At 40.6% G+C, this 13,103-nt stretch overlaps 1 long non-coding RNA gene across 1 annotated transcript in view; it reads right to left on the bottom strand.

The window, feature by feature from the left end:
• The window catches only part of LOC132350864 (uncharacterized), a 36,354-nt gene extending 23,345 nt beyond the window's left edge, over positions 1 to 13,009 (bottom strand). The window contains exons 1-2 of the long non-coding RNA XR_009498031.1: positions 12,926 to 13,009; positions 2,629 to 2,702 (exon numbers count right to left, since the gene is read on the bottom strand). This is a non-coding gene — a long non-coding RNA (uncharacterized LOC132350864). The remainder of the gene's footprint in view (positions 1 to 2,628; positions 2,703 to 12,925) is intronic.
• Positions 13,010 to 13,103: the final 94 nt, after the last annotated feature.

Below are 13,103 nucleotides of genomic sequence, written 5' to 3' on the forward strand. Positions count from 1 at the left end.
GGGCATTTGATTTTCAGGAACTGTCTGGTTAAAATGATTTTCTTTCGAGAGAAATCTCAATTGTGGTAGATGGGCCTTGTCTGGATTCCTCCTGTAGGGTCCTGCGAGGGAGACAGGGCTGTCCTGGTACACTTGGCTCCAGTGAGTGAGGTGTTTTGAAGGTGACATCTATTCTCCTTATCTGTCAAAGATAGATGAGCAGGGACTTGGTTGCCGCGGGGGATGTTACCGCCTTGGTTTTCCCATCAAACTCTGTCAGGCTTTGTAACTTGAAGGAATGAAAGAGGGAGCGGGAGAGGGACAGTTTCTAACGAGCTGTCAGCAGGGTCCCACCAGCCTGCCTCAGCCCTGACTTTGTTCCAATGCTATTACGGTAAAAATCCTTGAGTTTCTCTCAGACAAAGAGAAGTGGCCTGGGGCTGAGAGGCACAGATTCATAAGCAATTTCCCTCATTATACACTTCCAGTTCTTAATCACCATTTCAAAGAGGAAGAGCTATCAGAGCAGACTTTGAGAATTTTGCCCTAGACAGGATGCACAGCCCTCATACTGTAGCTTAATCAGTGTGCTTTTCTCAGCTGCTTAAAATGGGGGAGACCTGGCTCTCAACATGGCTGAGCTGTAGGAGACCTTTTGTCCCTAGTGATTTTTAGGCCTGGGACAAGGGAGAATTTACAAAGTGCTAACGTAGAGATCTTTCCAGAAGTGGGATCTGCTCGCACGGATGAGATATCCAAGGAACCAGAGAGGTTGTTAGAGACAACGCCAAGTGTAACATCGGGGGTGTGGGGGGAATGTGTCTGGAAAAGTCAGAGTAACACAATTCCAGTAATCCCAGAATCGAAAAGCGACAGGTTTAATAACAAAAACCTTGGTGCCCTAGCAGTTTTTGTTTGGCATAGGAATTATAGATTTATGTTTTGTCAGCCACTCTGCTATTTATTATAAAATTATGCATTCAAGATTATAATATTAAAATAATAATTAGCTTAAACAGTCTGTAATCCAGGATTACAGATGGTATGACAACCAATAGCCCTGGAATGCACTTAGAATAGTTACACGAGTAGTGCATGGATACATTCTTGTAAAATATTTAGAAGTTTACACAGCAAAAAGTCCCTTTCCCTCCCATTCCTCTTCCCAGAGGTAACCACTGTCAACAGTTCAGTAAGTATACTTCAGTCATCTTTCTGAACATTTACATACACATGTATGTATATATGCACACTCATCTTTTCACATAAATGAGATCATATATATTGCTATGTAACTTTAAAAAAACCTGAATAGTATATATATCTTGGAGATATTTTCATAGCAGTACATATGAGTCTTCCTCATTCATTTTCACATTAGCACAGTACTGCATTATAGGGATGTGCCCTACTTAGGGAATCACTCACTAACTGGTGGACATTAAAATTGTTTCCAATATGTTTGCTATTACTAACTTTTAAAAATGATGTATACCCATGCTGCACTTCAGACCCACTGATTCAGAATATTTGCGAGTAGGGCTTAGGCTTTGGATATTTTCAGAAAAAAACTGGAAAATTCTAATGTGAGGCAAGGATTGAGAATCATGATCTACACATTAAACAAAACAAAACAGAACTCTAGAGCATTTTAAGATAGTACAATCAATTATTATGAAGCAATCAGAGACAGTCAAATAGTCACTGATTAATTTTTAATCATTTACTCTGAAAACACCTTGAGTAAATCAAGTTATCCAAGTGAAAATAAATATGATATTTAATAGCTGCATGGCATTTTTATCTTTGGAAATGCTTTCCTTTTTAAATCTCAGCATCTTCAATTCAAAGCTGTGAGCAATGTGGGCCAGGAATGACCTTGTCTATTTTACAGTCCTGGAAGCTGATGGGGGTAAAATGATGCTTCTCAATTTTAATATGCTTAGGAAAAATCTGGGAATCTTCTTAAAATGCAGATTCCAACTTAGTAGGTCAGGGGTGGGGCCTGAGATTTTGTATTTTTAACAAGCATGAAGGTGACTCTGATGCTGTTGATCTGAGGACCACACTCATTAGTAAGCACCTGGATTAAAGGTAGTGAGCTAAATACAATGGAGAACTCAATTCAATAGAAGAAACTGGGTGTCATTGAAATGATGGACACTTAGCATGACGAAGAAAGGAGTGAAAGGAGAGGGGAATATAGGATGGAGAAGGATGGACGGCAAAGAAGCTCTTCCTCTACATCAGCTAAACAAGGATGCCTTTCATCTTGGAATCCCATGCCCTAAACAGGGCCACATCCTGAATATGGCACTAAAAGCATTCCAAGCCTGTTGGCTGTCATACCATCTGTAATCCTGGAGCTTGCCCAATACTATTTCTTGTCTCTGTAACTTTCCCTTCTGGGGGATCCTGATGGTAACCCATGGGTCCTGTAGTGTTCATCCCACTGCCTTTCACCTTGTTTACAACCCACTCCTTCCTGGGGGAACCAGAGGCTCCAATTCTGAACTTGACTTGTCTCTGCGCACCATTTACTCTCTTGGTTCAGTGGTCTTCCAGAGGGGACTTTGCAGCCCAACACTGGCTGTTATCTCCGTCAGACATGGAGGAGACACCATAAGTCTCTTGGCGATATCCACTCACCAACTATGACAGTTCCATCTTCTTTGGGCAGTGCCTGTCATCAGTTTTCCTCTCACTCTTTAGAGATTCCTGTCCTGTGTAGGATAAGAATAATAAACATATAAGTACACGTTTCTGATTCTCCCTTCTCTTGATATCTGTTTTTATTTAATTAATAAAGATCTATGTGATTCAGAATAAATTTTTTACTTGCTTTACATTTCTCAACTGAATCACAAAGATAAAGATACTTGTATCTTACTAATAGAAACTAGATTTTTTTAAATGCTGTTTTTGTGTCTTTATCATTTGGAACAAAAGAGCTAGAAGCACTAATAAGATAATAAAGGTATTATTTTAATGGGCCATTTTCTCTTGAAAACATTGGCTGCCAAAACAGATTCCAGAAATTTAAGATTAATATGTGCAAGCTGTAGGGTCTAAGAGGTGCTGCTGGGGTGGGAATTAGAAGGGGAATGCTATCCACGCTGGAGGGAACATTCTGAGGGGAAAGAACTGGCCTCAACAAGATGAATTCCCCTTATTAATATGCTTACACGTTCCTTTTCCATGAAAGGACAAACAGCACTTACCATGGCTGTAATTTTAGTAATTTTATTTGTGCATTGCTTTTATTGTCTGTCTCCCCCATTAGATTAGAGAATTCGTGAGGACAGGGACTTTGTCTTTTTGTTCACCATGTTATCTTTTTTTTTTTTGGCCACACCATGCGGCTGTGGATCTTAGTTCCCCGACCAGGGATTGAACCCAGGCCATGTCAGTGAAAGTTCTGAGTCCTAACCACTGGACCACCAGGGAAGTCCCTCACCATGTTATCTTTAGCACCCAGTGCAATGCCTGACACAAGTAGATGGTCAATAAATATTGATAAAATGAATGAAGTGAATGGAAAAAATCATGAAGAAAATTATGAAGAAAAAGAAACAGTGGTGTTATGTTACGAGATGTAGTTTTAATGTAACTAAGGTTAAAACTATAATTAAAACTAAAAAATAAAAGGCTCTCAAGACTACAAAGCTGATAAATGGAATATTGCCTGCCATATCAGTAAACAAAAGATGTCACAGTCATCAGCAATTGCAGCCACAGCCGGTGGTGAGCTGGTGAGCCCTGAGGAAACTCAGGAAGGAAAAGTGTACCTGCCATCTAGCAGCCATCAGACTGCAGCTACTCCCTATGGTGAGCCCTGAGGAAACTCAGGATGAGAAAACACAGGATACTGGCCCCAGTTAGCTGAAGTACATATCAAAGGAATGATTTCAGTGAGCCCAGACTCGCATCTTCCCATATGTAGAAAAGCAATAAAGTCCTTGAGATTTCTAGTTTTCTTTAATTAACAGTAATCATTTGTTCCTACTACCTGCCCTTTGTCGCAAAACTCCTATATATCCTAGCTCCCCCCTCGCCTCCTCAGAGCAGTTCTCTCAGGGTTACTTGAGATGCTGCCTCCTGGGCTTGAAGTCCTAAAAATTCCCACCAAATAAAACATAACTCTCAACTTTTAGGTTGTGAATATTTTTTCAGTCGACAAAGCTTAGCTACGGAAGAAGGATTCCTGATTGGAAAAGTTGGAGACCCATTGCTTTAGTCATGTGGAAAATTAAAACTCACACCTTATCCCTTTAAATAATTTTGACATTGTTAGGTCATTTTTCTTTGTAAGCCCTATGCCTCTTCCATTTCTAGAGCAGGATGTTTCTCTGTTCAGAACTTGGAACTCTTGTATGGAAATTAATATGATGTCAGAAAGCAAATACAGTGATTTCATCACAGAACAAGGACCTCCTGTGGTCTTTTTAAACTCAAGTAATGAACCAGTAATACATTTTAAATATTTTTTAAAATATGTTCTACCTTAAGGAGAAGTTGTGGGATTAAATTTTGGTATGCATTAATATAAAATATTCTGAGGTCCCTGGAATAAAAGCACAATATAATATCTAAAACCAGAACATCTCATTCATTCTTTCACTCAATAAACTTTTATGACACCAGAGGCCATATGGCACAGCGGAGCAGGGACCCTGAAGATAGGCTGTCTAAATTCATATCCTCGCCATTTTATGGTTGTGCCATTTTGGGCAAATTGTTCCAGTGCTTTTTGCCTCAATTGCCTCATCTGTTAAATGGAATAATAAGACAACCTACTTCCATTGTTATTGTAATTTGAGTTAGTTTTTATTGAGCACTTAGAACAGTACCTGCCATATAGTGAGCACTATGTACATGGTTTTAAATAAACAAACTCCTGTAATGTGCCAAGCAGGTACAAAGCACCAACAGGCTTCCAGGAAATTAGTGAGCTAGTATCTACTGAACACTTGCTATGTATAAAGCACTAATCTGTAGGCAGTTTTGTATCAATTTTTATGACAACTCTGCTGGAGATATCATCCTCCTTCATTCCTTCAGCCAATATTTGTTGAGTGTTCACTAGATGTCAGGAGCTGTTTTTGGTCCTGAGACACAATGTCTTGGGATTTATGTTTTAAAAATTACTATTTTAGTAACAAGTGATTTTCAATAGCTCCCTCGATTTCCAGATCAGCTCAAAACTGTAGTGTGTCACATTAATCTTTATTAAAACATATCCTCATAACTTCTGAAGTTTTAAATGACTACATTTCTAGACCTTTGTAGAACTATTTTCCTCCGTCTGTTCTACTTAATTATCAGTGTTAGAGACTATCTTAATTTTGTATTCTTGTGAAGTCTCCTTCAAATCTGTTATTTTTTCAATAAAAACTTGATTTTTTAGGTTATAAAATAACACCTTTGTTGGAAAGTATGTCATTGTTTATTTTTCTATTAAAGCAATGCTGCAAGGCATAGTTGTATATGACTGTCTCTCTTTGTAAACTTGTATAAATGTCTTTAGGATAGATTCCTAAGAGGAGAAATTGCTTGGTGAAATGGTATAGGCATTTTAATTTTGACTGATATTGCCAAAATGCATTCTAAGAAAAGGGTTTATCGATTGACACTCTCATCAATAGTGCACGAAAGTGCCTACCCCACCCTGCACTCTCAATGATACTATTTTATCCATATTTATAAATACTTTTCTCAGTCTGATGGGCAAAAATGGATTAATTGGTGTGGTTTCAATTTTATAATGAGTATGATTTTTGGTCCATTTATTGGCCATTTGTATTTATTCTTTCCTGATTGATTTCTCTATATCCTTAATTCATTTTTATATCAATACAATGAAGCGCTGAGTATCTAATAGATGTGACTGATAAGCAGGCTGCAAATATTTTTTCCAAGTCATCATATTTTAATTTATGGTGTCTATCGTCAATGCTTTTCTTTACGGCTTCTGAGATTGTGTCGTGATTGGGAAAGTCTATTCCACCCCAGTACTGTTTCAAAAATCTCTACTATCTTCCCTATTTTGTTTGCAGTTTAAATATTTAAATTTCAAAAAATTGCTACAGTGATAGCAATAATGATTAAAAATAGTACTTAATTTTCAGTAATTAACAGAAGTCACATATTCTGGAAATCAAATAATAATAGAGTTTCTTTTAACGTGATAGTTTTCTTCACATAAATGTTTAATTATATGCTAGACATAAATGACCTGTGAAAGCATTTTATAGAGGCGCCTCTCTTTTCTGGCATACCTTCCCATGTTTATAGAAAATGGCGAGAAAATGGTTAGAGAGAGACCAGGACAGAACCTCTCTGAGGGGAGTGAGAATTTAAAACAGAGTAGAAGTCTTTCGATTACCTTGTTCTACACATCCTTATCCACAGAGTGAAAGTCCTATATTTTTTTCCTGTTTTTGCCCAATCAACAAAGATGTGCTTTGGAAAGCAGGTGATTTGGAAGATAGTTATTAAGAATTAATTCTGGATGAAAAAGTTATAGAGATCTGTTGTATACAATGTGCATGTAGCTAAATCTACTGTACTATACACTTTAAAATGGTTAAGATGGTAAATTTTATGTTATATGATTTTTATCATAATTAAATAAAGAGTTAATTCTGCATTAGAGTGTATGTTTTTAATCAATCAACAAATATTTGAGTATCTATTATGTACCAAATATCTTGTTGCGGTGCAGGATACCGGGAAATATAATTGGTGGTTTCAGTTCTCAAGGAACTAAGAGGCTATCAAGTTGGAGAAAAAAGTTAAGTATGCATGAAAATGTACAATCTCAGGCAATGTAATGATACCAAATGAGGAGAAGAGACACAAATTCTTATAGGAGTTTAGACAAAGCAGGAATCTGACTACAGTGATAGAAATATTTGTTAGGTACTTAAAGGGCTTTCAAAGCACTTTAACATATATTTTCCAAATTGACCCTTTTACCAGATCTAGGAGACATTATCTCCGTTTAACAGATGAGGAAACAAAGGCTCAGAGGTTGTAATTTTTCCAAGTTCACACGGCAGAACTGGGAACTAGACTCAGTGTCTTCCAGTTCTTACTCCTAGTGGGATTTATTTAAGTTGGCACTGAAGATTTGCTGCTGGAAAGTTTTGAGGGTTACAGCAGAATCCAAATGTGCCAGGGACACTATGGTTATGTATTTGCTAGAATTATGATTATTCTCTCCTCGCTGTCATCCTGCCAAAGAGCATCAAGTAACTTTTAATACAAAATAAGGGATTATTATTTTCTTGCTAGTTACTGCATAGAGAAACTCAAGTCAAACTGCAATCGAATGAGGATTAACATGCAAGACTTTAATTTCACCGCTATATACACACAGCCATTTAGCCAACTGCAGTCCCATGACAGACATTCCTTACCCATCATGTCTGACATCATTCTTTAAAGTCATAATACATATGGTACAGTTAAGACAGGTCTGATCTGACCCAGGTGTGACAGAAAGGAAAACTAACACAGACAGCAGAATAAAGTCAGTGAATTCAAATTTAAAAGCAGTTATCAGGGCTAAGACCATATGACTTACACACATTTTTAAAACCACATCCTGCTAGTTCAGTGGACTGACTTCTCCCCAGAAAGTGCAGAGGAGCATTAGGTCTGTTCATACAATAACCCTGTCTGATTGCCCAGGGTCAAGCTACTGTTTATCTCTGCCAGACACAACCCATATCCTGAACAGAGCCCATATCCTAAAACCTGCGTTTTTCACCAATTACTTCAGGGCAATACAGGCTCTGACGTTCTTTCTACATAATCACCTAAACAAGAAAAATACTCTAATTTTTTGTTTTTTAAGTATTAGGTAAAAGTAAATGCACAGACACGGTGGTCAAGAGCTTTGCTTTTCATTTTCCTTCTCGCGAGTGCGTAACATTTTGCAAAAGAAGGGCAGTGCTGCCCTCTGCTGCAGGATGTTGGAATGTTCACAATACACTTCTACATCCACGCACCACCCCGCACCCCACCCCAGCCGTGTCGGGTAGAGGAAGACAATCTATTACAAGGTTTTACACTACCCCTTTAGGAGTTGTTTAAAAGAAATGTGTTCTTGGAAAATACATTGAATTTGTTTCCTTCATTATCTCTTCATCTACCTTCCTCTTGTATCAAAGCATAGGACTTTTAGGACATGACCTAACAACAAAAAAAAGGATATTACAACTTGGGGGGAAGAAAGCTTAAGACATTGCTCTAGAGGTAAGAGGCTGTGTTTTGATGCATTTAGGGAGAAACGGGGCAAGGGGAGGAAACTTTCTTCTGACTTTAAGGTCTGTAGCCTTCTGGTCTTCTGTCATTTGGAGCGTTCTCATTAGCTTTTAGCTAGGGTGATCTATTACCTTCTCTCTGTTTCTTTGACTGGAGATGACAGTCACCTGCGCATGTTAAGAGAGTAGTGGAATAGGGTTTCTAAAACACTCTCTACTCTTCAGAAAAAGATAATATAGAAATACAGGGCTTCCCTGGAGGCGCAGTGGTTAAGGATCCGCCTGCCAATGCAGGGGACACGGGTTCGAGCCCTGGTCTGGGAAGATCCCACATGCCGCGGAGCAACTAAGCCCGCGCGCCACAACTACTGAGCCTGCGCTCTAGAGCCCGTGAGCCACAACTACTGAGCCCGTAAGCCACAGCTACTGAAGCCCACGTGCCTAGAGCCTGTGCTCTGCAACAAGAGAAGCCACCACAATGAGAAGCCTACGCACTGCAACGAAGAGTAGCCCCTGCTGGCCACAACTAGAGAAAAGCCCTCGCGTAGCAATGAAGACCCAACGCAGCCAAAAATAAATAAATAAATTTAAAAAAATACAAAGGTCTATTATTAATATAGCTACATTTTAATTAATTATTAAATGTCGTGTTACCTTTAAATTGCTTTGAGATTTTACAGATCTCTACAAAGACTTCTTGAAGGGTTGAAGATATTAAGAATTATGTTCTCTGTTTTCCTTTCCATTAAAAAAAATTTCAGAGTACATGCCCTCAAGAGGCCACGGCAGACAGACTTTAAAGATAGTCTAACCATTACCCTATAGCTACCCAGCGACTAAACTGTAATCTTCATGATAATAATTTCTACAACTGCGTTAAATGCATGTGTGTGTGCGTGTGTGTGTATCAACACCAAGAAAAAAATCTTTTTTCCCCCAATTTACAGATAAGAATACTAAAACTCAGACATATTAATTTACTCAAACTTTCAAAACTAGTAAGAGGCAAAACTAGAATTTGATTTCAGAATTTGATTGAAAGCCTATGCATTGTTCTACTGTGCAGCTGATCAATGAACAAACTAAACAAATCTCAAAGGCACATGCTCGTAGACAACATCTGTGATGATGACAACGATGATAGTTAACATACTGAGTACTTACTAAGCGTCCAGTACAATTCAAAGCATTTTAGAGTCAATCATTGGATAACATTAAATCATTTAATCCTCACAGCAACCCCATGAGGTAGAAATATTATCTCCACATTATAAGTAATGAAACTGAAGTATACAAAGGAAATCTAGTCCCAGAGGCCACGCTTTTAACCATTATGCTACACTGCTTCTTAAGTAAAGTACAAAAATTATATAGCACAACAATTTCTAAATGGTGCCCTGGAACTTAGTTACATTAATAAGTAGATAAAACCCATCCATAGTTTTCAGTCCTGTTGATATCTCTGTTATACAAAGGCCTCAGCAGCTTTAAAAAAAGTTCTGCCCATGTAGGTGCCTAGTTTAGAACTAACATTAGACCTTGTCCACCACAGGCCTCACTAGACATGCCCTTCTATGAAATAGGAATCAGCAAGAGACCTTCACTTGGTCCAATCCATGTGTGCAGGTGGGGAGACAAGTCATACATAAGGGAGGGAGGAGAGAACTGAGGGAAGAGATGCAAGGGGAGATGGTTCCACCAAGGCACAGCCAGGAAACAAGCCAGTTAAGCTGAAGGGAGTGGTTGATAAGCGATCACTTTCCTTAGCAAGAGTAAACTCAATACAGTCAGAAGCCAGCACCAGCTTAGGGGCTCTACACTTACTTTCTTGCCCACGATTTGGTCACACGGTGACTATCAAACAGATCTCCTCTAACAGCTTTGTTTTTTTAAAATTTTTATTGGAGTATAGTTGATTTACAATGTTGTGTTACTTTCAGTTGTACAGCAAAGTGACAGCTTTGGTTTTTAAAGAAACTTTTGTTCAGTGCACAACTCAGCTTCTAAATAATATCCTACCGTTAGTGACAGCATATACCCAAATATAACCATTCCAAAGCGCTTAGTGCTTAAGTGCAAAGTGTGATAAACTCCTCCCTGCCTTGTGGCTAAGCGTAGACCTTCCGGGTATCAGCAGCAAGATTAAGTACAGTAAGCAGGTGTGGATTTGCTTAGAGGTCCATGCAGTGCCCCCTACTGCCCTGGCCTGCCTCTTATGCTATGCGGCAGGGCTGCCTAGCCCCAAAGGCTTCAGATTTCCAAGCGAGTATATTCTAAAGGAATTCATTCCCGATCAAGCTGTTGCTATGTGGTTCTTACTTCCTCCCTTCCAATTCTTTTGAAAAAAAAAAAAAAAAGGCAGAAGGGAGATGGTAGGGACAGATAGTTGTAATGAAGTCAGGAGCCAGGGGAATACCTGCCCCTTTTCCTTCTGATCCTTACTGCCCTTTCCCTGGACACTCACTTTACCTGGCTGCCTACTAGTCTGGGCAATGTTTGCCTCTCAAGAATCTTTTGCTTGAATTATCCATTCAGCAGGGAGGCTGTCTTGCATCCATTCTAAGTCGAAGTGTTAAAATTAGTGATGGCCTGGAAAGCATTTTGTTTACTTCAATACAGGCATTTTGCTTAGAGGGGCAGGCTGCAGGGCTCAAGATAGAAGGGTACTGAACTTAAAGTAATCTCCAAGAAACATATTCCCGAGGAAAAAGGTTTGAGACTTGCATCCCACATAATATGCAATCCCTTCCCCCAACACCCAGTAACTGTTTGCCCCTTTCTAAAATTCAGAACAGGGGCTTCCCTGGTGGCGCAGTGGTTGAGAATCTGCCTGCTAATGCAGGGGACACGGGTTCGAGCCCTGGTCTGGGAAGATCCCACATGCCGCGGAGCAACTGGGCCCGTGAGCCACAACTACTGAGCCTGCGTGTCTGCAGCCTGTGCTCCACAACAAGACAGGCCGCGATACTGAGAGGCCCGCGCACCACGATGAAGAGTGGCCCCCGCTCGCCACAACTAGAGAAAGCCCTCGCACAGAAACGAAGACCCAACACAGCCAAAAATAAATAAATAAATAAATAAAATTCAGAACAGATAATTATGGGGACATGAAGAAAAACTGCATATGGTACTTTCTTTGCCCCTATCAGCACTGACTTGGTTATGGGGCTGCTTAGGTTGCCAATAAATATTTATTTGGACTTAGCTAAGTTGATAATGTTTAGGTAATTTAGGGTTGTTTTTCCCCCAGGGAATGACGTAAGGAGTGACCATGACATTGTCGGCTGACGCTGTGAAGATCATACTTTTAAATCAAACTTTGGTAAGGCTGGGCTATACAACATCTCACTCAGCAGTTGCCCTTTGCCTCTGCTTATGGAAGCACCGAAAGTTCATTGTCATTTCACCTTCGGTGTTGAACTCACAATCTTAGAGGAAAGTGTTGTTAATGAAACACTGTTGACAGTTATCTTTAAAACCAGAGGCTAATTTTCTGAAAAGAAGCAAATGATACAAAGGTTGGCAGGTGTTGCACAAAGGACTTTTGGCTTATGTTTGTTACTTTGAATGAAAGATTCATTTTGAGATTTGTCATATTATCCAGTGAATAGAGGGTAAGGTAATGCTTTTTTCTGAACCAACAGAACTGACTCCTCCTGCCACCATTTATTGAATACTTATACTTATAAGTGCAAGAAACTAAGGGAGACTAATACAGGGTTAAGATCTCTAGCCCAAAGAAATTTACCATCTACAAGGGGTGTGCAGATGTGCAATGATGACAATAGCTAACATTTAGGGAGTGCTTACTACATGCAACTAAACACTTCATATGTATTAACTCACAGAATCCCCACGACCCTAAGAAAAGTATTATTATCTCCACTTTATGAAGCAGGAACAGAGAGGTTAAGTAACTTGCCTAGACCTGACCAAGTTAGTAAGTGGTAGCACTAGAATCTAAATCTAGGTAGTCTGGCTCCAGAACTAGGTTCTTAACTGGGCATTTTGGGCATTTTCTACAATTGTAATATTGCCAACAAGGGACAGAAGCACAGGAAAGAGAGACGGATTTTAACCAGAGTGAGGGTAAAGGCAAAGCTTTAGGGAGGAGGCATTTGCTCTGGATCTTGAAGGTCAACAGATGGAGAGAGGGTCTGGGGAGGAAGGAACAGCCTGACTAAAAGAAGAGGCAGTCTGAATACCAGCCAGCTGACGACAGCAAGATCTGGCTGAGTGCCTGCGTGGGAGAAAAGCTGGAGGGGGAGGTCGCGCCCAGATCCGTCTAAGGTCCGTGAGGACCAAGCTCTCTCGGTAAGGAAAGGGGAGTAAAAGCTTCAAACTGTAAGAGCGGCAGAAAGGAATTCCTGGACACTTCCTCTTTTAGTAGGATGGCCCCCTGTCTGAAACCAAGGCAGGTGGCCCACCCACATTTCTCTCAGGGAGAAACAGCCGGCCGAGATGGTCAAGGTCGTCCGCGCGGGCTCCGGAGCCGCACGTCCTGGCCGAGGACTCACGACCCGTGCGCACAGCCGGATTTGGCTGCCAGCCCGAGCCGGGCCAGACTGGGTCAGGAACGTGCGCACTCCCGGGCCTGGCAGGGAGAACACCAGCTCCGCGGGTACCGGAAGGCCGGTCCTCCAGCTACCTCCCGCCAGCTACCTCCCACCAGCTACCTCCCGCTTGTCTCCGGGCGCCTGAAGGTCGAGGAAGCTGCCTCCCGCGAACGCCGCTCGGCTCCTCCCCTCAGCGGCCCAAGGATCAACGGCTTCAGCGATAGGAGCACGCTCTGCCAATCAACTCTATCCCCGCCCCGTCCCAGCCGGCGTACGTTGCATTGGTTGCATCATTACC

The sequence above is a fragment of the Balaenoptera ricei genome, chromosome 16 (genome assembly GCF_028023285.1).
Source record: "Balaenoptera ricei isolate mBalRic1 chromosome 16, mBalRic1.hap2, whole genome shotgun sequence".
Classification (NCBI taxonomy): Eukaryota; Metazoa; Chordata; class Mammalia; order Artiodactyla; family Balaenopteridae; genus Balaenoptera; species Balaenoptera ricei.